This window comes from Camellia sinensis, chromosome 11 (assembly GCF_055761805.1).
Source record: "Camellia sinensis isolate YWXY chromosome 11, ASM5576180v1, whole genome shotgun sequence".
Taxonomy (NCBI): Eukaryota; Viridiplantae; Streptophyta; class Magnoliopsida; order Ericales; family Theaceae; genus Camellia; species Camellia sinensis.
Genome location: NC_138971.1, coordinates 46164790 through 46192648, shown reverse-complemented (window position 1 = coordinate 46192648; position 27859 = coordinate 46164790). Strand labels below are relative to the sequence as shown.

The 27859-nt window shown below is 43.7% G+C and overlaps 1 pseudogene; it reads right to left on the bottom strand.

Annotated features, from left to right (window-relative positions):
* Positions 1-256: 256 nt before the first annotated feature.
* The window catches only part of LOC114280612 (vacuolar iron transporter 1-like), a 50308-nt pseudogene continuing 22705 nt past the window's right edge, over positions 257-27859 (bottom strand).

Genomic DNA, 27859 nt, shown 5'->3' with positions numbered 1-27859 from the left:
AGTTTCTCAGACACTAGGAGAAACACTAGTCTCCATACCCCAAAAAATAAATAAATAAAATAAAATAAAATTACAAGTCTTGAAATATAAGTTAACAAACAAGTTAGGCTGCAGGCCCAGAATCCCTAGACAGAAATTTATCAAGAAAAATAATGCATGGTCCAAAATCAACTTTTGTATGATGGAACTCTTACTTAAAATGACTTTAGACCACATTTTAATTTTTCAAGTAAACTTTTTGTGTTCAAATTCTGGGTCAAGTGTGGAAAGCCTTGGCCAAGCCAAAGGCAGCAGCTGAGGCAATGGCTCCTATGAGTAGGGGTGCAACTCGGGTGGGCTCAACCAGAGCAACCCATGCCCAACCCGAGTTTTTTTAGGACTTAGACAATAATATCTTGTAATCTAGACGAGCTTGGGCAGATTTTTGATGCCTGAATTGTAATTCGGGTCGGGCTTGGGCAGAGTCGTGGCAAACCCGAGCAACCCGAACCCGAATTGCATTTAATATATTATATAAATTGTATAATATATGTATAAAATAAATTAAATAGCATCTTTTATTTGAACCATTAGATTAAAACTAAAAACAAAAGCCTTTTTTATCTATTCTTTCTTCCCTCTCTCTGAGACTCTTGTGGCCGGGATGATGTTTAAGACTAATGGACTTATGTATATAATGAAGTACTGTTTGTTGCATGGAAAATTTCAGAAGCTGTTTGTTGCCTTCTGAAATTCGGGCAATTTGGGCTAACCCGAGTTCGAATTATGAAGTTTGGTCCGGGCTTGGGCATTGCCAAACACAATTTGGGCTGGGCTTGGACAAACCTCCAACCCGATCGAACCCGTCCGAGTTGCACCCCTACCTATGAGGGCAGTCTAAAGGGCACTCCCAAAGGGATTGTTGCCAGTGAAATGGCCCTTGACATAACCAACTAGGGTTAGGGCAATAGAAGCAACCACAGCCTCTGTTGCTTTGTCAATGAGCATGTAAGGAATGAGGGGTACCAATCCACCCAATATGTATGTAATGGATATGGTCAATGCACTTTGTAGAGCTCTCATTGGATCTGGCTTCTCTAGGCCAAGTTCAAACCTGCATTCATAATCATACAAATGCAAACTCATCACATTTAATAGATTAATTTGCTAATGTACAAGTGTAAATCTAAGGTAAACGCAGCGGATGAAAAATTATAGTCATACATTTTTCTGTAGAGTCTGAATTAAAGGATCTCGTGGATAAATCACGTGCTTCCTGAATCTGATCAATCAACCCAGCAATGGAGTGATATTACAGAATGAATATCACCTACACAAGTTACAGTGCAAAATGGCTCTTGATCGTTGTATTTTGGGAGAGAGTCGGTATATGGGAAAAACATACAACATACGCCGTTTTTCTCTTAATCACCCATATCCCATATCATATTAGATATATAGGATAATATCTCATCTATCCATATCAATTGATATGATAGATATGGATATCCTGACTGGTTATCCAAGTAAGTTTTGAATTCAAATTCAAACTTACATGGATAAGGTTCAAAAGGTTCAAAGGATCATGCCACATGGGCGCCCAATTTCTAACATCTCCCACTCGGACATGAGTTGGCATGACACTGCCACATCTTTATCTCAATCTCCCCAAAAAATAAACAATCTCATACTAGCCACTGCACCGTGCGACTGCTGAGAACACCTGCATGTGGGAGCTCTATACTAGAAACTCAAAATGAGCTAGCATAGAGACATCAACCCAAAAAGAACAGAAATAGTGTCTCATATATCCCAGACCCATCTAATTACACCGGTCCAAACAACATCTCTAATCCCTCAAAAAGAACATGTTTGACCCTCTCAATTCATGCAATATATTCACACTCAATCCGCCTCTCATACAGAGCGATGTGAGTTGCCGGTAGTGAATATACAACAATGGTGTAATACTAGATGATCTTCCCTTTGCCCTCATGCCATTTAGTTTAAGATTGACCGCTTTCCCAATGATATCCCTTAAGGCCGAATCATACATGACCGCAGGCAACATACCAAAGTAGCAGAACATCAACCCTTTACCTTATGACATAATCAAAAGTCACAAAAAGGCATATGTAGACACCCCATTTTTGACCGTCCTCAAGACTTGGAAGTTATTATTTGAACACTCGATGATTATCCATGTTTCTATTCGTCCTGAGTTCTCAGAGGTCTCGGCCACGCGCCTTGCCTCAAGACCTCTCGACTTGCCTGTTTTGCGTTTGGTTTTGCACCAAACACTTGTTGTTTTGCTTCTGAGGGCAGGGAATGGCTTGTTGGCCATCCCCACACCTCTCCGGCCATGGCCACCGGCCCTGTTTTGTTGCTACCGGCCATTGGTTATGGCCGGTCGGCACTATTTATGGTCGGCCGACCATTGTTTTGGTCAATTTGTCATTTTGGCTGGCCGATCACTGTTCATCTATTTTTGGCAGATATTTTATGCCAGCTATGATAGCTGACATCCACAATGCACCTCCTCCATATGGAGGGATTTTTCTCTTGTTTTGTAAGCTTTGCAAGAGTGAATCTCTATAAAGGGAGGGCTTCTCCTCCCTCCTCAAGGGTTCCAAAAAGTTCCAGAGAGGGTCTGAGATTAGGGTTTAGGATTTGTATCTCTCTATCTCTATATCTGCCTCTATTTCACTCTTGTGTGTGTATAAGGTGTATTTGTTCTTAGTTTTGCACTAGGACACCTAGTATCACACCTTACCTTGGTTGCTGAGGTGCCAAAGGGTTGTTCTTGAAGTTTTTGAGTGGATTTAAGCTTGGAAAGGCTACTGGAGCCTTGTTCTTGAAGGTGGTCTACAAGGGTGAGATTCTTGCTCTTTATTCCCCATTTTTTCATAAGCCTTTTGCCTATCTTGCATCTGTTTTTGAGCTTAGTCTATAACTGATAAAAGTTCTGATTTTACTTGCTTAAAATAGTTGTTTAAGGTTGCTTTGGTGTTTGGGGTTGTTTACCCCCCTTTAGGCCTTGTTTGGCCTCCTTTTTGTGTTATTTTTTGTGAGAATGGTGTTTTGAGGTCCTAAAAAGGAGAGGGCCATTCCCTCTCCTTGTTGTCTTAAAAACTTATCATTTTAGCCTCATGTGTGAGCACCTTCCTTAAGTTCGTGTTGGCCATGTCTTAGTTGGTATTTGTGCTTATTTTGTCATGATATAGCACTGTTTCAAGTTGGTTTAGATACACCATGCATGCTTTGCATACTTGTCTTGTAATGCCCTAAAATTGCCTTAACATGCTTCGTGCTTTGAGCCTTGTTTCTAGCATAATTTTAGCTTAGCTTTATGAAGCTTTTACGCATGTTTTGATGTGCTTGAGGTCTGATTTTGGTTATTTGGGTCGTCCACAACTTGCTCTGTATAGCTACCATGCAACCTAGCTTGTAGGCTTTGAGTATTGGATCCTCTAGCATGCTTTGCTTGCACCATTTCAGTGGTTTGGAACCACTCATCATGTCATTTCAGTCCATATAGCATGCTTGTATACTTGCATTTGATACTCCTTTGATGCTTTAAAAGGTTGATGTCCTATGCTCCATGTTTAGACCATTATGTGTGCTTCCATGTGTAGGCCATTTAGATGCCATCTAAGTGTGTTTTGGGCCTTGTCTCGACCTACATTGGGACTGTTTTGAGTCCCCTCGACCCTTTGAGACTCGCCTTGCATAGCCATGGTTTGATCCCTTATGATAGCTTTGAGCTTTGGACTTTGGTTGCATGCTTTGATTGCTTTGTTTAGTTGGTTTGGCACCATCCTTAACATGATTTTCAGAGTTTTCCATGCTTGTCATTGGTCCATGATCATCTCCTTTTAAGTGTGCTTAAAAGTCCCCTCTTTGTGCTTAAGTGTTGGACCATGTTCGCATGTTGTTCAAATGTTGTTACATTGCTTCATGCTTGCATGTTTTGGTTGCATAGTGTTTTGCATGCTCATTGCTTGCATTATTGATACATGCTTAGCTATATTTCATTTTTTTGCATTGCTTGAGCTATATGACATGCTGTTACATGCCTAGGTTGTAATGCATTTGGCATGCATTCTCTCTTTTAGTTGCCTAACATGTTGTTGCATGTTTTGCCATTGATATGTTGTTACATGCTTGCATGTGTGCATGTTTGCCCTCATGTTCATATTGCATGATTAGCTTGCATGCTTAGGTTGTATTTGGCATGCATGCCTTGCCTCTTGAATCACCATGATAGAGGTTGGGGCCCTTAGGTGTTTGTGTGCATTTCATTTAACATCAAAATGCACAACTTGACACCTCGGACCATCACGCATTAAAATGCGCGATTGGTGGTTCGAGGGTCGAGGGCCACACTTCCTTGAGTTCACAGCATGATGGGGAGGTTGGTTGTGAAAACATTTGCTTTAAAATGCATTGCCATGCCTAGTTTGCCCTCTGCTGCTGTCAAAACAGGATTCTGCAAGAAGATATGGTCGACTGACCATATTGAGTGCTGGCCGACTAAACATATTTGGTCGAGAGCCATGCCAATGGTCGATAACCAGTTTCCCCTGGCCGGTGGTGTTTCCTCTTGGTCGGTGACCTTCCACAGTGATCAGGAAGTGATTCTAGAGCATCATTAAGACTTGCACAATTTTCAGAGGAGCAGAGCAGGGTAAACAGAGGCAGCTTGTGTATGGTGGTGGATTTCCGGGCGAAGCCAAGCACGCATGCATTGGACCCTCTTCCTGAGGCTGTTTTACCGCGTAATTAGCTTAGTTAATTTGTTTAACTAGTTAAGTGGTTTGTAACTATTTAATTAGCTTGCTAGTTAGTTAAATTTGTATTATTCTTTTGGTCCCTCCGAGAGAGGGCGAATTGTGAAATAAGTGTACGTGTGTGTGATGCATGTCTTCCAACCCTCGCTTCTTTCTCCCTTTTACTTACCTGCTTTTGATGGTTAGTATTAGGGCATATTTTAATTAGCATCCTTATGCCATGTATGTGTGCATTCATTCATCAGTATTACATGCACCGGGCTCGGCGCATCATACTAACTGCATAGTATTTCAAATCTAACTTGAATACATGTTATCTGTTGCATTTCACATGCCATCTATAGATTAACCGAGCCTATTCTAGCTGCATTTTGCCTGCGATGCATTAGCCATCTTAACATGGACTTGGATCATACATTTGATTACTAACATGTTCCTTGTTTTGGCTTGGAGTACTAGGTGAGTGTTTATGCTTTAGCATCTCGCGTGAGTGTGAATGTTAACATGAAAGCATGCTTGCCATGAGGCTAACCGCTTAGTTGATTTACTGCCTGAATGCCTATGGGTGAACGTTGGATTGCTTGAATTGGGATAATTCATTGAAATCCATGTTTTAGCCTACTTACGAGTAGCAAACTTCAAATTATTTTCCAAATAAACGGATATGCGATGCTTTGTTCCAAATTAGGCGATCTAGTCTATACTTGTTTTGCCGCGCGCATCACATAATGATTCTAGCTAATTAATTGGAATAAGAACGCACGTGTTTTCAAAAACGAGATATCATGTTTAGTAATGGCCGATCTTTGATCGGGCGAGCGGGGGTGCTCATAGCTGACCTTCCCCAATCGTACCCAAGTTCCCGAGCCGAGGCAACTTTAGTGATGACGGACATGTGGCCTTAGGCAACGAGACAGGGTTTCCTAAATTTTCCAAAAATAAAACATTTAGGTGGCGACTCTGTATCTGGCAAAGCAGTCCATGTTTGGCACTTCTTTCTAAAAATTTGTTTTTCAAAAATGATTTGTCGAATTTGGACTCTTTGGTGATTTATCAATCTCACATCGCACATTGTGAGATCAGATTAAGAACCGTGACAATTTGAGTCATGAACTGTAGTGAACCCAAATGAGCAAAACGGGATTTCCCTCCCGGGACGTTCGGGGACATCTACAGTTTCTGACGACTCTGTTGGGGATTTAGAGAACTTGACTCGAACTCTTGATATGTTGTTTTGACTACACTTATGTGTTTTTTTGCATTGCATTTGCATCGGTGCGCTTAGGACACCGTATTTGCCGTCTGCTATTCCTGAACGGTTTGCTGAAGGCTCGCTTTGAGAAGCGTGCCATAAGGGTGATCGGTTACGGGCTCTGCCACGATGGGAACACAAACCCTGTTTTTCACCGGGGCACCCGTTTTGACCATTCGACCTAGTGCATATCGGAATTCGTAGTGACTATTCCAAACTAGGACAGGTTGCTTACCCGATTAGGTTGTTTGAAACCGCTGCATGCGTAGTAAAACCCTAGCTACTGACAAAATAGGACAGGGAAACCCTATCCCAACATAGGGGTGTTTTGGCTCTCATTTGTTTGCTATGTGCTTTTAGAGTGTGCCTCTACAGGAATGCATGTATCAGTTTGCAAGTGTGGGTATCAGGCCTGAGGGCATCAGTATTTTGGGGGGATCAGTCTTACCCAAAGATATCAGTTTACAGGCAGAGTTTTAGGCAGAATTCAGTAGAGAGCACAGCCGTTCAGCTATGCTTATACCTGTTCTGGTGAAATCAAGATGAGGTGCTGTCTGTTTTCTCTCTTGCTAAGTAGTGTTGGAACCATAGCTCCAGAAGGGTCTGATATCCCTCGGGTACTCTGGACCTGTGTTGTTATGTAATCAGGGGATGAACCACTTGCTGTCGGTGCTCGGTTTACTTCAGATGTGGCGTACGGCACGCACTATTTTGAGCATTTGCGAATACTAGTTTCTGACTTGGGTATTGGGTCAGTCTTGTTGTGTTGTATAGAGTAAGTCTTTTTGTGCTGAGTCAGTCGGGTCTGTCTTGTTGTATCGAGTCAGTCCTGTTTTGTTAGAGTCGGGTGATTTCGGGGGTGTTACCGCGAACATCACTTGGTTGTTTTGTGTTTGTCTTTTCGTTTTCTTTTCAGTCTGTTTCAACCTTGGAGCCAGTTACCCTAGAAGATTTAAATGAAACAGCAGTGATTTTCACACTCTTGTGTTTGCTTCTGCCTTGCGCCAATTGTGCCAGAAGTCTTGAATGAAATGACAGTGTTTTTTCCCCTACTCTTCTGTGCCTTGAAAATCATTGCATTGACCTAAGTTTTTCAAAACTTTTTGACCACTGTGGTGAAAACAAAAAGGGAGGAATTCCTCGGGTTTTGCAAAATTTGATCAATCGAGGGAAATAAAGGCATGCTAAGCCCTTAATGAATGAGATCATGTTTGTTAGTGTGAGTACTGAGAAGGATCCTGGCTTGATCCAGATTGGTTCTACACTATCTTCAGCGCGAGCAATTTGTCGCTTTCTTAAAAAAATTTAAAAAATGTTTTGTGCAATCCTGCGAAGACCTGTGTGGAATCGATCTTGAGATTGTGCAGCTTAGGATCACTCTCAGCCTCGAGACTCAACCCCTTTTCTTCCCAACCTTGAACCTTAATTCAGAATGTGCAAAGGTCAACCACAATGTAAGGCATGTGTGGCCAGATTTGAAGCAGCCCTTGAACTAGGGGCAAAGAAAGTCAGATCAAAAAGGTCAGACATCGTCAAAAGAAAGCTTGTGAAGCTAGATTAGAAGCACCCCTCGAACTAGGGGCAAAAATGTCAAATGTGCTCGAAGAGTAAAAAATTGGGATGTTTCTCAAGTTAACAAAGATCGGCAAGAATGCCAAATCCCAGAAGGGAGGAAAGAAGGAAGCATTGCTGAAGAACAACCGAGTTCCTACCCACAACATTTGGATAGACTTCTACAGCATCAGTGAACGGTAGCCATTCTCCTGGATTCAGATGGCTTCGAAATTCTAAAACCATTTGGCATGGACAAAGCTACACTTTTACCCTTGAGAGACTTGCTGGGCCAAAAACCGGAAGGGTGACCCAGGCAAAAGTTAAAGCAAGAAGAAAAAAAGAGAGAAAAAAGAAAAAAAATGCAAAGATAAAAAAAATAGATAAAAAAAAAAGAAGAAGAAAAGAAAAAAAAAAGAAAAAGAGAAGAAATGAAAAGAAATGAAAAAGAAAAGAAAAACATAGCTCGCAAGGTTGAAAACCCGGAATGGCGGCCTTGGCAAAAGTTAGAGCGCAAAAGGAGAGTGAAAATACTCGAGTGAACCCCACTCGAACTACGTAAAGCTTGATTCCCATCTTTGGGATACGTAGGCAGCTTCATCCTGAAGTCCAGCCACCAACACTTTCAAAGTGACTGTGTTCATATATTGGTTTTGACCATCTTCGTCTTCTCTTTATCCGAGAGTTCGGTTGCGATCATCACTAACGAGGACTGTTTACAGTATGTTGCGGCGTTATCCAGACAAGGGGCAACTTTCCGTTGCCATGCAGCTCTCTTCAAACAAGGGGCAATTTTCCTTCGGATCCGAGGTTGTGCATCTCGAGAGTAAGTTTCATGCTCGTTGAGCACTGGCTGTTTGCTAAAATGGTTTTTGAGAATTTTTACTGAGGTTGACTATTTTCTCAAAAATTATTCCATCTTTTCCAAAACTGGACCATTTTCTTGGACCCAAAAAAGAAAAATTTTCAGTGCTCATAGCCTGACTTACATGATTTTCAAATCAAAAATCGAACAAGTGTGTTAATCTAACTCTCATTTTGGTCAAAATTGTTTTAGTAGAAAACCAAAACAAAAAATGGTCAAAATGATGAACTAAGGGACACAGTTGAGTCAGGCTTCCTGTCTTTCCCCCATCGTCAGCATACTTGCCAGAAAGGGCACAACTGGAGCCGTCTGTAAAGGGCTGAAATCTCTCTCACCCTCCGAGCAACGAGGTATCAAGCCAAGTGCGAAGCACGAGTCGGAATGGATCAAGATACTACACTCCCTCATCCGGAGCATCGACTAGACATCGCTGAAAAAAGTAGCTGCGAGCTAACAGTGTTGGGCATGAGCCCGCAATTTCTTGTTTATCCATCAACCACCCAGGGGAGGGATAAAAAATGAGAGACTGAAGAATAGAGAGATGTGCGCTGAGAGAAAAAGTGAGAAAAGGACTTTTTTTCAGAAAAACAGAGCCTGAGGGCCGAGTGATGTGAGAATCACAAATAAGAAATGGTGGGAAGCAATACCCAGAGAAACTGGCTCCTCGCGAACTGAGAGGTCTCTTGTCTTTGTAACACGTCTGTGTGTCGTGTCTTTTGTTTTGTTTACCTCAAACTCTTGTTTTGAGTCTGCTCCGAGCATGTGTCGATGTGTTTAGGTTGTGTACCTTTTGTTGAGTCGTAAGGGCACTGTGTTCAGTCGTAGGCTCAATACCCGGTCGACAACTCATTTCTCAATTTCAAAAATATCATTTGTGCTCAGAGTGCTGTGCCATTCTCCACATATGTGCAAAGCAAGATTGGTTCTTTTAATAGCCACAGGGTTCAACCCAGGCCATGTCGGAACAGTAGAACCAGGACCTATCTGAGACTATGTGGGTTTCGGACCGCGAAGCAAAAGAAAAGAGGGAAATTATGGAGCATCCGTGTTTGTTCCAACTTTTACGTACCCCGTTTTTGCATCCCGTCTTTTCAAGATTGAATTGTTTGTTCACTGAATTGTTTGTTCAGAATGGGCTGTGTGTTCAGAATGTGCAGTGGGTTGTATGAGCTATTTTGACGTTAGCTGGTTCACTACTTGGGTATTACGATGCAAGTGTTCCAATGTTCAGACAAAATATCAATCTCATTTACATTGTTATGTGATATAATGCAATGCGATGTGACGTATGAAATGTACAAATGCAACACTTTTTCAGACAAAAAGCTTGTTTTATTTCATCATCTTTTCAAGTACATAGCTTTGAAGAAAATAAAACCTGCCAGCGGCAGTACAGTGTGCTCAAGCTACCAGCAAAAAGAAAAGTAAAACAAAAAGAAGAAAGGCAACAAAAGTCTGGATCAATGTCAACCGGTCTCAGGCCTGAGGGTCTGTCCTCGTCCTCTTCATGGACGAAGGTCTAGAAGCATCATCGCCAGCCCCACCATCTAAGCCCGAGCCTGAGTCATCTCCGGTCTTCTCCTCAGATGACTCTGCCTCCGCCCCCCACTCTGCCTCAGACTCATCATCGTCAGGGATCGATGCACGAGAGCTGCTCCCAACATGAGTGCGCCCCACTTTGGTGCGGGGATATACTGTGCCTCCTCGCCCTCCTCCTCGAGCAGGAACAGAAGGTCCAGTTGGAGCACCTCCTGGAATCGGAATCTGGAATGGAAGCTGAAAAGCACAAAGGGCAAACACATCAGCATGCTACGCAAAGCAGAATATGAATACTGTGAGTAGTGTATCAGTACAAAATGCAGTGTGTGAGTACAGTGTATGAATACCGTGAGCAGTGTATCAGTACAGAATGCAGTATGTGAGTACAATGTATGAATACCGTGAGCAGTTTATGAATACAGAATGAAGTGACTGAGTGCAGTGTATCAACGCCGCGAGTAATGCTGTGAACAGTCTGTGGGTTACAGTGTATCGAATGCCGTGAGGGCCATATATCAAGTACTGTGTTGATGGTGCGATGCATCAGATCGTGCAAAGTTTGAGATGATGGTCAAAAGAACGTACCGGGATACTATAAATGGCCAGAAGGTCGAGGCTCCGCTGTAGCATCCCCATCATGGAGGTGTTCAACTCCAGGGACTGGCGAGTATACTCGGATGAAGCCTGCAAAAGTGTTAGAAGTATCAGTATTTTGCGGAATATCAAGAGAAATGAAATGAAATGACTATACAAAATGCAGTAGTACATACCGGGGGCAAGTCGTAGAACTCGACTAGCTCGTGATCAACTGGAGGGGGAGCAATGGGGATCTGATAAGTCTCCCCACCCTGCCCTCAGCATGTCATCATCGTGGGCAACGCTGGCCATCCAGCTCCCTGTCCTCTCTGGGACTCACTCCTACCACGAGCCCGAGCCATCCTCGGTGCCTCGGTTCCTGCCCGAGCCACCCTCGGTGCTCCTGCTCCTGCTCCTACTCTAGATGCCGGCGCCGCAGGCCTCTCTCTCTCAGCTCGGTGAGCACTACCCAGAGGCCGCATGATATAGGTCTGGACGTACTCTGCATAGTCGTCCTCGCCTCTAAAGCCCTCTGAGTCCCAACCGATCGTACAAACGGTCATCTCCTGCGGGGTGTATATCTCTGTCCGCCTCATGATCGTAGGAGGCAAACCCGGGACTATCTACTCCGGTAAGCCCAAGGTTTGGCGCAAGAAGCGCTCGCCCAGGTACCAAGCCTGACAGACCGGGCCCTCTAGCAAAATCCTGAACCGGGAGGTATCCTGAGCGCCCTCATACCGCTCCCATACTGCGATGGGCAATGAGGCCCATGGCTGCCAGGTGATCTGCAAACAAAATACAGTTTGTTATCTACTGCTATTGAAAATGCAATGCAAAACGAAGCTTAAAAGAATTGTAATGTTTGAGATACCTCTGCCGCGGTGATAGTATCAAAATAGCGGCGGAAGAATATGAAAGACTCCCGTGGTCTCCGCTCGCACCTCACGTCGAAGCGGTGGGAGAATGTGATCATATGAGGTATCTCCTCCTCTGGTACTGGGGCAAGCCTCAGGAAGTAGGCGTATACCCACAACTACAATGTGACAGAGCAGATACCAGTATGCTTATAAGATAAAAGCAGAATGCAGAATAAAGCAAAAATCGCAGAACCGTGTATTGTGCAGAGTGTACAGTGTGTGCAGTATACAGTCAGTAAGTAAAGCAGATTGCATGTTTGTAGTGTGCGAAGTGTGCAGTCAGTTGGCAGCAAATTATGCAGTATATGAGGTGTATTGTGTAATATGTGCAGTGTAAAGCAGATTGCATGTTTGCAGTATGCGCAGTGTACAGTCAGTTGACAGCAAATTGGGCAGTATATGAAGTGTGTTGTGCAATGTGTGCAGTGTGTAAAGCAGATTATATGTGTGCCATGGGTGCAGTATATGACCAGTGCGACGAAGACCGCAGTGTAAACAATGTACAGAGTACAGAGAATGTAAAACAGAAATGTAAAACAGAAGAAGAAGATGTACCTCCCAACCTCGCCAGTAGCCTCCGAGCAGCTGTCCGCTGAGGCGGGAGAATGAACTCATATAGCCGTACAGTGTGGCCAAGCCTGCGCCACCCCAGTCGTAGTCACGGATCCTGGTCACGTCAACCAGTGCACTCAACAGGCAAAGGGACATAGTGTTCGCCCGGTCGGCGAAGAGAGTAGTCCCCAACAGGAACATGAGGAAGCCGCGAGTGTACTACTCCTCCTCCTCCCGAGTGGTAGGTGCCCGGATCCTGAAGTGGTCCTCGAACCACGAGTATCATACAAATCCTGGACGAGCAAGAGGCGGTAGGTCGCCGAGCAGGTACATCTGAGCGGCCTTCCACTCGTCCATATCTGTATCGAAGGGGATCGGATCACCCCCTACTCCAATGCTTGTGAGCATGGAGAAGTCGAAGGGAGTTATCGTCATGTCTCCCGTGCCTAAAAGATGGAAAGAGTCGGTGGTGTCCCACCACATCTCCACTAGAGTAACAAGGAGAGGCCTACTCGCAGTCAGGCGTGAGAGCCCCATACAGAAAGTACCGAAGCCGGCCTAGTCGACGATACGGCAAACCGCCTCAGGAAGCTCCATGTACCACCCCCGGGCCATGACATTCCCATACCCTCGGAAGGCATGGGAATCCCCCTGTGGTCAAAACAAACATTTGCGAAACAGTGTTACAAATACAGCGTTGAAAGCACTCAAAATTGATGAAAATACAGCGTGTGTGCGCGTGTTCAGATTCAAACAGATGTCGGGTGTAGGTGTACTCGCAGTGAACTACAGCATGTGATGTATCAGTGTGTCTGAGTGGTTCAGTGGAAAATGCAGTGTTTGTGCACGTGTTCAGATTCAAACAAATACCGAGTATAGGTGTGCTCGCAGTAGACTACAACATATGGTATATCGGTGTATCCGGGCTAAGCAATTAAAGAACAAGATCGACTATTGCAGTTGTGTTCTACATTGCGAAAAATGAAATAGGGAAGAGTAAACCTCGGAAGCGTCGTAAGACAGATGTGACTCTGGCTCGTGCAGTAGAAGCTCTGATGGTACGCCCCTGGCAAAACTCCTGAACTGGCGAAGTCCGTCAGGAGGCAACACGTGAATTGCCGGCTTGTAGGTTGCCGGGTCGAACGGTCGAACGCTCAAAGGCAAGAGCTCGGCCTTGGGGTCCATCTCCTGCTCCGAAGGAATCCCGCCCTGTGGAAGATCGCCTGCCATGCCGAGAATGGTGTGAAAATGACCGGAAGTGTAAAAACCGGGCGAAAATGTGATGAGTCAACCAAAAAGTCAACCCCAAGAGGGTGAAAAATGGGCGAAAAGCTCAGAGTCCAGAAGGGGCACAAAGATCGAGGTAAACTCGGGGGAAACCAACCCCGTGTGGTGGAAATCAAGAAAAGTGTACCGAAACAGAGATTTGTTCGGTTCAAAATGTTCGAAATGCGAAGGATTTCGCGAATCAAACGACGAAAATGGCTCTAAAACGCGACAAAAGTGAGGATAGAAGGTTGGAAAATGACCTAAAGGGATGGGGGAAGAGTTTTTGACCAGGTGGCAAGTGAAGAAATAAGGGTTTGAGCCCTATATTTAAAGACCCATGCCGAAATGTCAAAACTGCCCCAACACAGGCATTTTTGGCCGATCGGCCAAATTGTTAGCCAGTCAGCCAAAAAGTTGGCCGATGGCCTTATTTTGTAGCCGATGGATGGCCGGTGGGCTCCCCGGTGGCCGGTGAATCTCCTACACCCTTGTTTGGGTTGTTGATGTGATTTGGGACATTCTTTGCTCAAGACAATGCAATGAACTGCATTTTGAAGCTTAACCAGTCTCTGTGCCGTGTCTTCTGTGCATAGCACTCGAATACGTGCAAGGTGTATCCTTTTCGTATCCTTTTTGTATCTTGCAAAGGTTCGGAAACTACTTCAAATAAGTTACATTGTTATGCATGTCTGCATGCGTTGTAGCGCACACCACCTCTTGCATTGTTATGCATGTTTGCATACGTTGTAGCACACATCATCCCTTGCATTGTTATGCATGTCTACACGCGTTGTAACGCGCACAACTTGCATTGATATGCACTCATCATTTGCATTATCATGCATTTCAAAAGACGCGCATTGTCGCACATTCAAGTTCATTTGCATTGTCATGCATTTCAAAAGACGCGCGTTGTCGCACATTCAAGTTCATTTGCATTGTCGTGCATCCCAATAGTATGCATTGTCATGCATTTCAGTACATGCATTGTCATGCATTTCAATCCATGCATTGTCATGCGTGTCCCATTTCGCATTGTTATGCATTTCAATTACACACATTGTCATGCATATTTCCTACCACGCACTATCATGTGCACCTCATTTGCATTGTCGTGCATCCCAATAGTATGCATTGTCATGCATTTCAATTACATGCATTGTCATGCAATTCATGCATTGTCATGCATGTCTCATTTTGCATTGTCATGCATCTCCATATCGCACATCATTATGCATTTCAATACATGCATTACCATGCATTCCCTTATCACGCATTGTTATGCATTACACGCATTGTCGTACATTTCAATTACATGCATAGTCGCGCATTTCAGTTCATGCATTGTCATGCGTGTCTCATTTTGCATTGTCATGCATTTCCTTACTTTGCAGTGTCATGCATTTCAGTACATGCATCGTCATGCATTTCTTTCATCGTGCATTGTTATGTACACTGCATTTGCATTGTCATGCATTTTCTTACTTTGCATTGTTATGCATTTCAATTACATGCATTGTCATGCATTTCAGTATATGCATTGTCATGCATTTTCCTACCTCGCATTGTCATACACATTTCATTTGTATTGTTCCTGCTATACACATTGCATGCGTTTCCGCGCGTGCTTTACTTACATGTGTATATTTTGCTTGCTTTACACATTGCATGCGTTTCCGCGTATGCTTTACTTATATGTGTTTATGCATCCCCCCCAGGTGGTTACACATTGTATGCGTTTTCGCGTGTACTTTACTTATATGTGTTCATACCTTGCTTGCTTTACACATTGCATGTGTTTTCGTGTGTGCTTTACTTACATGTGTTCATGCATATTTTCAGGAGGTTACGCATTGCTTGCATTAGCGCGCATGCTTTACTTACATGTGTTCATTCCTGCCATACACATTGCATGTGTTGTCGCGTATTGTTTTACTTATATGTGTTCAAGTTTCCATACACATTGCATGCGTTGTCGCGTATTGCTTTACTTATATGTGTTCAAGTTTCCATACACATTGCATGCGTTGTCGCGTATTGCTTTACTTATATGTGTTCAAGTTTCCATACACATTGCATGCGTTATCGCGTATTGCTTTACTTATATGTGTTCAAGTTCCTATACACATTGCATGCGTTGTCGCGTATTGCTTTACTTATATGTGTTCAAGTTTCCATACACATTGCATACGTTGTCGCGTATTGCTTTACTTATATGTGTTCAAGTTTCCATACACATTGCATGCGTTGTCGCGTATTGCTTTACTTATATGTGTTCAAGTTTCCATACACATTGCATGAGTTGTTGCGTTATGCTTTACTTATACAGTTCAAGTTTCCATACACATTGCATGCGTTTCCGCATGTGCTTTACTTACATGTGTATACTCTTCCTCGCGTCCACACATTGTACACGTTGTCGCGTGTACTTTAGTTATATGTGTTTGTGATTTCATAGCATTGTTATGCTTGTTTCAAATTTCATTGTTATGCACACACTTGGGTTGCGTTGTTATGCACCCCTTTCACCCGCATTGTCATGTACCCCTTCGCTTGCGTTGTCACGCATCTTTCAATTGCATTGTTATGCATGTTTCTAACAATATTATACCTGTTAAGTTCTCTTTCTTTTTCAGGCACGATATTGTATGTACGGTTCATTTGAGGCTGGCACGACCAAAAGAACCGGACAGGAACGATATTGTATGTACGGTTCATTTGAAGCTAGCATAACCAGACGAACCGCACAGGTATTATATTCTCCGCGTGAAACGTAGCGAGAATCACATAATTCTCTTACATCCTTTCTGCATTGTAATGTAGTTTGATTTTTTTTTTTTTGGCTTGCTTAAAACTGTTGCATTGTCATGCTTCGTTACAGCTTTCTTTGCATGATCATAAGTTATGTTCGGCATCATACATTGTTCTTGCATTTTGCCCCTGCCTTCGGGCGCATGTCTTTATCTGTAGCTTGTATGCCTTGTCAAAGTCTTCGGCCTTGTCAAAAATGGGTCGTCCCTGGGCTTTGACACACACTCCCGTCATTGTTATGACTTTCGAGTTCTGTCAAAGAGGGGCAACTGTAGACACCCCATTTTTGACCGTCCTCAAGACTTGGACGTCATCATTTGAACACTCGATGATTATCCATGTTTGTGTTTGTCCTGAGTTCTCGAAGGTCTCGGCCACGCGCCTGTAGACACCCCATTTTTGACCGACCTTAAGACTCAGACGTCACCGATTGAGCGCTTGGTGATGTTGCATATCGTGCTCATTCAGAGGTTTCAGAGTCTCGGCTGCGAGCCTTGCCTCCGGACTTCCGGGCTCTTTCGTGTCTTGCCTCGGTTTGCGAACCAGGCTCCGTTTTCTCTGTTTTCTCTTCCCGAAGGGAGGGAGAGGTCTCATAGATCATCTCTCAGTGGCCGTAGGCTACGTTTCGTGGTCGTAGGCCATTTTGCCCGTTTGGAGTCCGGTTTCAGATTTTTCGGAGCCGTTGGCCGTGTGCCTTGGTTCGGGACCGCTTAACCACCTCCGTTTGCTCCGGGTTTTGGCATGCATCTTATTTGCTCCCTTTTGAGGGACACTATGGCTCGAAAAACCAACTTCGTGGTCGAACACCACTTCCGGTGCCTAACAGTCAGTTTTCGGGGCCTCGGGCTGCGCGTTTCGGCCCCTTGAACCTCCATTTTGCATCGGTTTGAGTTTGTTTTTGGCAGGGACCTCTGTTTCATTGTTAGGAAGGTCGTAGAAGGGTGGGAGGCCAGTAATTGTTCTGACAACCAGTTTTATTCCTTCATCGCCCTCTGTCGCCCGTTTTCCTCACTTGGAAGCCAATGTTGACCACCCTAAGGCTACTTTTTCTTGCCCCAAACCACATATTTGTGTTGTACACACCTGGGAGGCCACCAATATCATATGGCCGGCTAGTAATTCTATGTGACCCTTTTGAACCCCTCCTAAAAGTGGCCTTTTCTTTCTCCCGGTTCACTTTCTCCAGTCTTTGACCACATGGTTGTGTTGTGCACAAATGGGAGGCCACCAATCTAGGGTGGCCGGCCACTAATACTTCTTGACCCTTTTGACCCTTGGCCGGCCGGCTATGGGGAGAGCCGACCGGCCACCTAAACCCTAGGAAACCGGCCAGCCATGATCCTCTCTCTAGGTACTTTACAGAAATGTATTCTGTTTCCCCCCAGATTTTGTATCCGAGGGGCTGCATTTTTGTGGGGAAACTTGAATTCCTTTCCCCCCCCATTTTTTCCCCCTTTTCCCCCCTCTTTTGCCTATATATCAGGCCCTCCAGCTCCCATTACAGGGGTTACAAAATTGGCTTTAAGGCTCTTGCATCATATCTATCTCTCTTTCTCTATTCCAAGCTCCAAAACCCCAAATCTCATACCCCTTTCTACACCACCACATAGCACCATACCACCACCATCCTTTCCAACACTTGGAGCTGGTTTTCCAGAGCTTAGGAGCACCTTTTCTCAAGCCAAGAGCTGCTGGAGCTTGGTCTACAAGGGTGAGTCTTCATTCTCCCTCTTTTGTGCTTTATTTTGTTCTATATCTAAGCCATACTTGCTTGCATATTTGGGCTCCGACCCTAACTGAAAATAGCATTATTTTGAGCTCCTTTTAATGTTTGTTTAAGGGCCTCTCCCTGTTTGAGGCTTCCTTTTTACACTTGCTTCTTTACCTCTCTTGTATGCCTCTTTCTTGCATAGTATTTTAGGCCTATTTTTAAGATGTTTTGAGCTTGGTTATAAACTATAAAGTGGCTTATTTTGAGCCCTTATTCAACATTGTTGAAGGGCTCTTCACTGTTTGAGGCTTCCTTTTTTCACTTGCCTCTTTATCCCTCTTTTGGCCTTACTTTTGCATGTTTTGTTAGCCCCTTGTGCTTGTATTTTTGGGCTCTGGTCCGAACTGTAAATAGCCTTATTTTGACCCCCTCTTCATGTTTTATCAAGGGACTTTTTCTGTTTGAAGCTCCCTTTTTTCTCTTTGTGTTTAAACCTCTTTTTAGGCCTTATTTTGCATAGTATTTTAAGCTTGCATGTGCACTGTTTTGGGTTTGGTCACTAACTGTAAAACACAATGTTTTGGGCCCCTATTCAACTTTGTTGAAGGGCCCTCCTCTGTTTGAGGCCAGCAACCATCACTTGCTTCTTTGTCTCCCTTTTGGCCCATTCCTTGCACAGTGTTTTAGGCCTGTTTGTGTTTAGATCCGTGGCTTGTTGTAAACTGTAAAGTGCTTCATTTTGAGCCCTTCTTTAACTTTGTTGAAGGGCTCTTGGCTATTTAGGGCCAGAAACTGCTACTTGCTTCATTATCTCTCTTTTGGGGCCATTTTTGCATGTTAACTTAGCCCTATTTGTGTTCACTTTTTGGCCTTTCTTAAAACTGTAAATATGCTTTTTTTGGGACTTTCTTGATTCTATCTTCACACTTCGTGTTCAAATAATGCATGCTTTGTATAGCTATAGGCCAATGCATATGCCTAGTTTTGTATTTCGGGTTCATTCCATGCATCGGGTGCCATGTTTCCATGTTTCGGGGCTGTTTTGCATCATATTTCAGCACTGAAATTTGCATGTTTGCATACCATGTTTCATGCCTTGCCATGCCTTGTTAGAGTGGCATTTGTGCCTTAGGTTCGGTCCTCGGTTTGCGTACATGTGTGCACGCATTTCGAGTGTCTCATTTTCATCTCATGGCCTCTTATGTGAGTGTGGCTGAGGTCCACTCATGTTGGTGTAAGCCCATATTGCATTGTGTATGCCATTTCATTTCATAGCATTGTGTATGCTAGGTTGTATGTTAGCACATTGTGTATGCCATGTTATCTCGTGCATCGTGTATGCCATTTCATAGCATTGTGTATGTTAGGTTGTATCTTAGTTGCATATCATGCATATTGCATCGTGCTTGGGATAGGAGTTAGCCCGAGCACGGGAAACGAGGGACGTTTCGTACTTCGAGTGACGGAATGTGTCTCAATTCCCAGTCACCGACACTCCGGATTATCCATGATGGAGTTTAGGTTTTGTTGTGTTTATATGTGCATTCATTCTATATTGAGTTGCACAATTCGACTCCTCGGCCATCATGCATCGAGATGCGTGATTGGTGGCACGAGGATCGAGGCATGCATACATTTGTGAAAATACATTGCCATGCCCTTTTCCTGCTCTCTGTTGCAGCAAATCAAGAATCAGTAGCCTTTCAAAGGCCTTGCACAGCATTCCGGCATCAATCGCAAACAGAGGCTAATTGGGGCATCGCAGTGGATTTCCGTGCAAAGCAACCCGAGCATGCATCATCCATCATTCGGAACAGAGTCGAGACAGTCCCTAGCTTGCATGCTAGTTTACCGCTTTCCTAGTTAAATTTGTTATTTAATTTGGATTCTGTACATATTTGGACTGTATTATTTATTTGGACTGTACTATTTATTTGGGACTGTATATTATTTTATTCGGACCCTCCGCGCGAGGGCAATGTTGTAATAAGTGTGCGTGTGTGTGATGTATGTCTTCCAACCCCACGTCTTTTTCCCTTTTATTTACCTGCTTATGATGGTTAGATTAGGGCATGTTTCAATTAGCATACAGTATGACAACATGTTTGCATTCATTCTTCTGTTTTGCATGCACCGGGCTCGGCGCATCATACTAACTGCATTGTATTTTCAATTCCAAGTTGAATACATGTTAGCTGTAGCATTTCATATGCAATGTTTAGAATAGCCGAGCCTGCTATAGTTGCATTTTTGCATGTGTTGCATTAGGCATTTCTGTATAGTTAGGATCATGCATGGATTTCTAATAAGCTTCTGTTTTGGCTTGGAGTACTCGGTAAGTTTTATGCTTTAGCATCCTTGCATGTGTGTGAGTGACTGTCATGAATAGCATGCTTACCATGAGGCTATATGCTTATGTGATATAATTGCCTGAATGCCTGTGGGTGAAGGTTGGGTTATTTGGATTGGAACAATTCATTCACTGTGTGTTTTAAGCCCACTAGATAGTGGCAAAATCATGTTTTCTAAGCCCACCTGAGGGTGGCAAATCCACGTCTTAGCCTACTTGCGAGTAGCACCATCAAACCATTTTCAAACAAACAAACATGAAATGTTTTGTTCCAATTCAGGCGATCCAGTCTATACTTGTATGTTGTGCGTATCACATAGTAAATCTAGGCTAATAACCGGAATAAGAACGCATAATGTTTTCAAAAATAGATATCATGGTTAGTAGAGGCCGATCTTTGATCGGGCGAGCAGGGGTGCTCACGAAGTGATCTTCCCTAATCGTACCCAAGTTCCCGAGCCGAGGCAACTTTGGTGATGACGGACACGTGGCCTTAGGCAAACGAGTCAGGGTTTCCTAAATTTCTCCAAAATAAAATATTTAGGTGGCGACTCTGTATCTGGCAAAGCAGTCCATGTTTGGCACTTCTTTCAAAAATCTGTTTTCTCAAAACGATTTGTCGGATTTGGACTCTTTGGTTCAGACTTAGAACCGTGACAATTTGAGAGTCCTGAACTGTAGTGAGCCCAATATCGAACGGAACGAGGGGGACTCGTTCCTCCCGGGGCGTTCGGGGACGTCTACAGCGCCTTGCCTCAAGACCTCTTGACTTGCCTGTTTTGTGTTTGGTTTTGCACCAAACACTTCTTGTTTTGCTTCTGAGGGCAGGGAATGGCTTGTTGGCCATCCCCACACCTCACCGGCCATGGCTTGAGGCCACCGGCTCTGTTTTGTTGCTACCGGCCATTGGTTATGGCCGGTCGGCACTATTTATGGTCGGCCGACCATTGTTTTGGTCAATTTGTCATTTTGGCTGGCCGATCACTGTTCATCTATTTTTGGCAGATATTTTATGCCAGCCGTGATACCTGGCATCCACAATGCACCCCCTTCATACACGTGTATGGAGGGATTTCCCTCTTGTGTTGTAAGCTTTGCAAAAGTGAATCTCTATAAAGGGAGGGCTTCTCCTCCCTTCTCAAGGGTTCCAAAAAGTTCTAGAGAGGGTCTAAGATTAGGGTTTAGGATTTGTATCTCTCTATCTCTGTATCTCCCTCTATTTCACTCTTGTGTGTGTATAAGGTGTATTTGTTCTTAGTTTTGCACTAGGACACCTAGTATCACACCTTACCTTGGTTGCTGAGGTGCCAAAGGGTTGTTCTTGAAGTTTTTGAGTGGATTTAAGCTTGGAAAGGCTACTGGAGCCTTGTTCTTGAAGGTGGTCTACATGGGTGAAATTCTTGCTCTTTATTCCCCATTTTTTCATAAGCCTTTTGCCTATCTTGCATCTGTTTTTGAGCTTAGTCTATAACTGATAAAAGTTCTGATTTTACTTGCTTAAAATAGTTGTTTAAGGTTGCTTTGGTGTTTGGGGTTGTTTACCTCCCCTTAGGCCTTGTTTGGCCTCATTTTTGTGCTATTTTTGGTGAGCTCCGGGACCACCTTGTATTGGCCTCCTCACCACTGAAATCCAGAGGGATTTCAGTGGTGAGGATGGTGTTTTGAGGTCCTAAGAAGGAGAGGGCCATCCCCTCTCCTTGTTGTCTTCAAAGCTTGTCATTTTAGACTCATGTGTGAGCACCTTCCTTAAGTTCGTGTTGGCCATGTCTTAGTTGGTATTTGTGCGTATTTGTCATGATATAGCACTGTTTCAAGTTGGTTTAGATACACCATGCATGCTTTGCATACTTGTCTTGTAATGCCATGAAATTGCCTTAACATGCTTCGTGCTTTGAGCCTTGTTTCTAGCATGATTTTGGCTTAGCTTTATGAAGCTTTTATGCATGTTTTGATGTGCTTGAGGTCTGATTTTGGATATTTGGGTCGTCCATGACTTGCTCTGCATAGCTACCATACAACCTAGCTTGTAGGCTTTGAGTATTGGATCCTCTAGCACGCTTTGCTTGCATTATTTCAGTGGTTTGGAACCACTCATCATGTCATTTCAGTCCATATAGCATGCTTGTATACTTGCATTTGATACTCCTTTGATGCTTTAAAAGGTTGATGTCTTATGCTCCATGTTTAGACCATTATGTGTGCTTTCATGTGTAGGCCATTTAGATGACATCTAAGTGTGTTTTGGGCCTTGTCTCGACCTACATTGGGACTGTTTTGAGTCCCCTCGACCCTTTGGGACTCGCCTTGCATAGCCATGGTTTGATCCCTTAGGATAGCTTTGAGCTTTGGACCTTGGTTGCATGCTTTGATTGCTTTGTTTAGTTGGTTTGGCACCATCCTTAGCATGATTTTCAGAGTTTGCCATGCTTGTCATTGGTCCATGATCATCTCCTTTTAAGTGTGTTTAAAAGTCCCCTCTTTGTGCTTAAGTGTTGGACCATGTTCGTATGCATGTTTGTATATAAATTTGCCTTCATTTCCATAGCATTTTGGCTACTTATTTAGACATGGTTGAGGCTTGTCCATATTAGTTTAAGTCTACCATTTGCATGTTGTTCAAATGTTGCTACATTGCGTCATGCTTGCATCTTTTCGTTGCATATTGTTTTGCATACTCATTGCTTGCATTATTGATACATGCTTAGCTATATTGCGTTTTGTTGCATTGCTTGAGCTATATGGCATGTTGTTGCATGCTTAGGTTGTAATGAATTTGGCATGCATTCTCTCTTTTAGTTGCCTAACATGTTGTTGCATGTTTTGCCATTGATATGTTGTTACATACTTGCATGTGTGCATGTTTGCCCTCATGTTCATATTGCATGATTAGCTTGCATGCTTAGGTTGTATTTGGCATGCATGCCTTGCCTCTTGAATCACCATGATAGAGGTTGGGGCCCTTAGGTGTTTGTGTGCATTTTATTTAACATCAAAATGCACAACTTGACACCTCGGACCATCATGCATTGAAATGCGCGATTGGTGGTCCGAGGGTCGAGGGCCACACTCCCTTGAGTTCACAGCATGATGGGGAGGTTGGTTGTGCAAACATTTGCTTTAAAATGCATTGCCATGCCTAGTTTGCCCTCTGTTGCTGTCAAAACAGGATTCTACAGGAAGATATGGTCGACCGACCATATTGAGTGCTGGCCGACTAGACATATTTGGCCGAGAGCCATGCCAATGGTCAATGACCAGTTTCCCCTGGCCGGTGGTGTTTCCTCTTGGTCGGCGACCTTCCACAATGATCAGGAAGTGATTCTGGAGCATCATTGAGACTTGCACAATTTTCAGAGGAGTAGAGCAGGGTAAACAGAGGCAGCTTGTGCATGGTGGTGGATTTCCGAGCAAAGCCGAGCACGCATGCATTGGACCCTCTTCCCGAGGCTGTTTTACCGCTTTATTAGCTTAGTTAATTTGCTTAACTAGTTAAGTGGTTTGTAACTATTTAATTAGCTTGTTAGTTAGTTAAATTTGTATTATTCTTTTGGTCCCTCCGAGAGAGGGCGAATTGTGAAATAAGTGTGCATGTGTGTGATGCATGTCTTCCAACCCCCGCTTCTTTCTCCCTTTTACTTACCTGCTTTTGATGGTTAGTATTAGGGCATATTTTAGTTAGCATCCTTATGCCATGTATGTGTGCATTCATTCATCAGTATTGCATGCACCGGGCTCGGCTCATCATACTAACAGCATAGTATTTCAAATCTAACTTGAATACATGTTATCTGTTGCATTTCACATGCCATCCATAGATTAGCCGAGCCTATGCTAGCTGCATTTTGCCTGCTGTAGACACCCCATTTTTGACCGACCTTAAGACTCAGACGTCACCAGTTGAGCGCTCGGTGATACTGCATATTATGCTCGTTTAGAAGTCTCAAAGTCGCGGCCGTGAGCCCTGCCTCAGGATTTCCGAACCTTTTTCTGTGCCTTGGCTCAATTTGCGAACCAGGCTCGGTTTTCTCTATTTCTTTTCCTGAGGGGAGGGAGAGGTCCCGTAGACCATCTCTCAGTGGCCGTGGGCTACATTTTGTGGCTGTAGGCCATTTTGCCCATTTCGGAGCCCGGTTCCCGGTTTTCGGAGCTGTCAGGCCGTGTGCCTCGGTTCGGGACCGCTTAACCATCTCCTATTGCTCCGGTTTTTGGCGTACATCTTATTTACTCCATTTTGAGAGACACTGAGGTCTAAGAGACCCACTTGGTGGTCGAGTGCCACTTTCGGTGCTTAACAGGCAATTTTCGGGGCCCCGAACTGCGCGTTCTGGCTCCCGAACATTCGTTTTGCATCGGTTTTCGTTCATTTTTGGCAGGTACCTTTGTTTCATCACCTGGAAGGCCGTAGAAGGGAGGGAGGCCAGCAATTATTTCAGCAACCAGTTATATATCCTCCGGCGCCCTCCGACGCCCGTTTTTTCTCACTTCCAAGCTAATGTTGAACACCCTTGGGCCATTTTCTTGAACTTTTAACCACATATTTGTGATGTACACACATGGGAGGACCCTAAAAGTTGGTGGCCGGCCACTAATGTTGCTTGACCCTTTTGAACCCCTCCTAAAAGTGGCCTATTCTCTCTCTCCTGTTTTACAGTTGACAATTTTGAACCACAGGGTTGTGTTGAGGGCACCTGGGAGGACACTAATTTGAAGAGGCCGGCCACTAATTCAACTTGGCCCTTTTGACCCTTGGCCGGCCGGCCATGGGTGGTGGCTGGCCGGCCACCTGCATCTCCAAAAATTGGCCGGCCATGATCCTCAGGTTGTGTTTGTTACAGTTGTATACTTTTTCCCCCCAAAAACCTGTATCCGGAGGGGACCTTTTTTGGGGGGAAACTTGGCTTGTTTTCCCCCCCATTTCTTTCCCTCCTTTTCCCCCCTCTTTGGTCTACAAAGCTGGCCTCCAGCATGGAGAGAAGGGTTACAAAAAATTTCCTAAGAGCCTCTTGCGTTGTATCCATCTCCATCTCCATCTCCATCTCCAAGCTCCAAAACACCAAAATCCTACCCCATTTTCACACCACCACCTAGCATCACCACCACCACTCCATTTCCAGCAGCTTGGGGAACTTTCCAGCAGCTAGGAGGCATCACTTCTCAAGCCAAGAAGCAACCAAGGGTTGGTCTTCAAGGGTAAGTGTCAATTCCCTCTTTTTGAGCTTAATTTTGCAACATTTTTCTAGCTAGTTTTCTTGCTGTTTTGAGCTCCGGCCAAAACTGAAAGTACCCTTTATTTGAGCTCTATTTCATGTTTCATTAAGGGACTTTTGTCATTTGAGGTCCCCATCTTGCACTTGCTTCATTATCCCCCTTGTATGCCATAATCTTGCATAGTATTTTTGGCCTGTGTGTGATCTGTTTTGGAGCATGATGTAAACTGTAAGTGAGCTTATTTTGAGCCTCTCTTCAATATTGAAGAAGGGCTCATCACTGTTTGGTACCTCCATGTGCCACTTGTCATTATATCCCTCTTTGGTCCCCATTTTTGCATGATTTATTAGCCCATTATGCTTTTGTTTTTGGTCTTTTTACAGAACTGAAAACAATATTATTTTGACCCATTATTCATGTTTCATTTAGGGTCTTTGGCTGTTTGATGAATTTTTTATATACTTTATGTTATATCTCTCTTTTTGTCCCCATTTTTGCATAGCATTTTGAACATATTTTCATACTGTTTTGGGTCCGGCCATCAACTGTAAAATGCATTTTTTTTGGCCCCTCTTCAACTTTGTTGCAGGACCCTAATCTGTTTGGGGTCAGCAGCTGTGAGTTGTTTCATTATCTCACATTTAGGGCCATTTTTGCATGCTATTTTTGCCCAATTTGTGTTTGCTGTTTGTCCATGCTTTGAACTGTAAAAATGCTTATATAGGGGCTTCCTTGCTTCTGTCTTTTCATCTCATGTTCAAATTGTGCATGCATTGCATAGCTATAGGCCATTTCACGCGCCAAAATTCATGTTTCGGGAGAAATTCCATGCATCGGGCATCATTTCGCTTTGTTTTGGGGCTGTTTTCCCCTTCATTTTACTACTGATTTTTGCATGTTTGCATATCATATTACATGTCTTTGCCATGTCTCATTAGAGTGGCATTTCGGTGCCTGAGGGTCGGTCCTCGGTTTGCATGCACGCGTGCACGCATTTCGAGTTGTCTTGTTTTCATCTGATGGCCTCCTATGTGAGTGTGGCTGAGGCTCTCTCATGTTGGTGTAAGCCCATTATTGCATTGCGCATGCCATTTCATCCATAGCAATGTGTATGCTCGGTTGTGTATTACCTTATTGCATTGCGTATGCCATTCCATAACATTATGTATGCTAGGATTGTATCTTAGTTGCATTTCATGCATGTCATGCATATTGCATCGTGTTCGGGATAGGAGTTAGCCCGGGCACGGGAAGCGAGGTACATTTCGTACTCCGAGTGACGGAACGTGTCTCAATTCCCAGTCACCGACACTCCGGATTATCCATGATGGAGTTAGGTTCTTGTTGTATTTATATGTGCATTCATTCTATATTGAATTGCACAATTCGACCCCTCGGCCATCATGCATCGATATGTGTGATTGGTGGCACGAGGATCGAGGCATGCATATATCTGTGAAAATACATTGCTATGCCCCTTTCCTGCTCTCTGTTGCAGCGAATCAAGAATCAGCGGTCTTCCGAGGCTTGGCGCGCATTTCAAGAAAAGGTGTAAACAGAGGCTAATTGGGGCATCGTCATGGATTTCCGCGCAAAGGCAACCCGGACATGCATCATTCATCATCCGGAGCGGAGTCAAGGCAGTCCCTGGCTTACATGCCAATTTATTTATTTTCTTAGTTAATTTGTTAATTAATTAGGAATTTGTACATTATTCGGACTGTAATATTTATTTGGACTTTACTATTCTTTTATTCGGGACTGTATATTTATTCGGACCCTCTATGCGGGGGCATAATTGTAATAAGTGTGCGTGAGTGTGATGTATGTCTTCCAACCCCACGTCTTTCTTTCCTTTTATTTACCTGCTTATAATGGTTAGATTAGGGCATATTTCAATTAGCATACAGTATGACAGCATGTTTGCATCATTCATCTATTTTGCATGCACCGGGCTCGGCGCATCATACTAACTGCATTTGTATTTCAATTTCAAAGTTGAATACTTGTTAGCTGTAGCATTCCATATGCCATGTTTAGAATAGCCGAGCCTGCTATAGTTGCATTTTTGCATGTGTTGCATTAGGCATTTCTGTATACTTAGGATTCATGCATGGATTTCTAATGAGTTCTGTTTTGGCTTGCAGTACTCGGTGAGTTTTTATGCTTTAGCATCCTTGCATGCGTGTGAGTGACTGCCATGAAAAGCATGCTTACCATGAGGCTAATTGCTTATGTGATATAACTGCCTGAATGCCTGTGGGTGAAGGTTGGGTTACTTGGATTGGAATAAGTCATCAAATATTTGTTTTAAGCCCACTAGATAGTGGCAAAACCATCTTTTCTAAGCCCACCTGTGGGTGGCAAAATCTACATTTTAAGCCTACTTGCGAGTAGCAAACCATCTTTCAAAAAAACAAACATGAAATGTTTTGTTCCAAATCAGGCGATCCAGTCTATATTTGTATGCTGTGCGCATCACATAGTAA